The 2069-nt window shown below is 62.0% G+C and overlaps 2 protein-coding genes across 3 annotated transcripts in view; one reads left to right on the forward strand and one right to left on the reverse strand.

The window, feature by feature from the left end:
* The window catches only part of LOC113213107 (protein Wnt-5b-like), a 46954-nt gene that overhangs the window by 11682 nt on the left and 33203 nt on the right, over positions 1 to 2069 (reverse strand). The gene's annotated exons all lie outside the window — the stretch shown is intronic.
* LOC113213095 (uncharacterized) overlaps positions 1 to 2069 on the forward strand; it is a 2919-nt gene that overhangs the window by 355 nt on the left and 495 nt on the right. The window lies entirely within an intron of this gene.

Raw genomic sequence — 2069 nt, forward strand, 5'->3', positions numbered from 1 at the left:
TTTCTTATTTGTAGCAAGTAATTTTTTCTTTTTAAGGCAAATTCCACAGAAAAATACTGTTTTCCAATTCCAAGTGCGGTGGTGTGTGTCACCATTCGGCAGGCCAAGCCAGGAGAGGGGCGCAGGTCTGAGGGTCACGACCCCAGCTCGCGTCGACCCATTCGGAAACGCCCGATAGCAGGATAGGGAGCGTGAAGCGTGAAGGCCCCGTGCGAGTAGGCTACTCGCCAACACGCGTGCATGGCGGTACAGTCTAACCACGAGAGTTGGGGGCTGGCCGCCGCGCCGGTCGCAGAACGGAGTTGCGACGCTCTGTCGGCCGCTGCTGACCTCTGGCGGCGACGCCTCAAAGCTCCGGGCGGGGCGATACCCCGCGTCCCGCGGCGGGCTTTTTGAACTGGGCGCGAGGCGGAGCAGGGGGCATGGTAGGAGGTCCGGGAGGAACCACAGGAAGGTACAGGAACAACACTAAATTTACATTTTGGGGTCTCAGCTCTCCACAATATGCTTCTCTGCACTGACTCCTGTGTCCCACACATATATTGTCTGCATGCACCACATGATGGCACACACTGACGCACGGGAGCCGCACAGGTCGTCTCGGTTACACCGCGACCCGTCAGGCGAGCTTGGGCCGCACTGGAGCACACTGGAGTCCCCCCTGGAGCCCCGGAGCCCTGGAGCAGCCTCCAGTGATGCGGCGCCGCCCCGCCGCAAAACCAGAGCGACGTTACGCAGCGGGCAGCGGGGGCACCTTTTGTGTCCCCTCCCCTCCCCTACCCCCCTTCCATTCCATCTCTTTTCTTTTTGGTTTGTGCCCCGCTCGCTCGCATACGGCGTTGGCCGGTGAAACTCAAGTCCGGCGCCGCCCGGTGCACACCGCAGGAGGGACCCGGGCAGGGCGGTCCACATGGAAGCTCATGCAACCCCATCATGCTCGGCTGGACCGGCGGGATCAGGTGTACCAAGCACCGCTACGCAAAAATAATTATTGGAAGTAAACAGCCGCGGTTTGGGGAGCAGGACGTCGACGACGACGGGCTACCACATTACATGGGGAACAGCGGTCCGTAATAATAATAATGAAGTGTTTTCCAAAAATGTTGTGTGTTGTTTGATTTTGTGGTGATGATGATGATGATGTGGGATAGAGTATGGAGCGAATCAAGCCTCCGGGGGCGGCCCGGTTCTGCCACTCGCCCTGCGGGGGCGGCGCGGGGGCGGCGCGGGGGGCGAATGTAATGCAAACACGCGTGTGCTCTGCGCGTCTCTCCCTTCGGCTGCGCCGAGCAAATACCCAGCGAGAGCGAAGCGTACTGCTGCCGGCCCCGCAGAGCACACAGCGCGGACACACACACACCGAACGCCAAACCGAAAGCCAGATGAAAGCCCCCTGCCACCGCCGCTGCCGCCGGCCACCGCCGCTACGGATTCGGTTATTAGTTGAGAGAGCTCATTACTCTAATGATTCGAGTCCCAATGGTCTGGCCGGCCAGCGTCCAGACCGCGCCACAGCACAGGCCGCCCCGGCCCGGCCCGGCCCGGCCCTGCTGCCCGCGCGGGTCAGCCTTTCAACGCGTTGCCCCCCGCCCCGCCGCCGCCCGCGCACCCGCACCCGTCCTTCCCCAGCCCATCACTTTGATTGCAAGCGTTTTGATCGATTAACACGGTCCACGGGGCCCGGGCCCGGGCCGGGGCCAACCCGGGATATATCTCGCGGTGCTGCTGCCCGCTCCTTCACCCAGCAGCGTGGGGCTTGGCGGTCTTCCCCCATATTCTTTCTCTCTCTCCCTTTCTCACACGCGCGCGCGCGCGCGCGCGCACACACACACACACACACGATGTACTGCTATACGCCCCCCGAATGCACCGTCGCGACGCCCCATATATCTCTCAACCGCGACGCAAATTTATTCGGCGAAAGAATTGAGTATACAACGAGTGCCCGCCGGGCTGTGTGTGTACGTGCGTGTGTATGTGTGTGTGTGTGAGAGAGAGAGCGTCGTGTTCCCGCCGCGAGGGTGTGCGCCATGTGTGATACGCCCCCCGGCTCTGCGCTCTACCCCCTG

The sequence above is a fragment of the Frankliniella occidentalis genome, unplaced genomic scaffold, assembly GCF_000697945.3.
Source record: "Frankliniella occidentalis isolate FOCC.00 unplaced genomic scaffold, Focc_3.1 Scaffold63, whole genome shotgun sequence".
In the NCBI taxonomy this organism is placed as follows: Eukaryota; Metazoa; Arthropoda; class Insecta; order Thysanoptera; family Thripidae; genus Frankliniella; species Frankliniella occidentalis.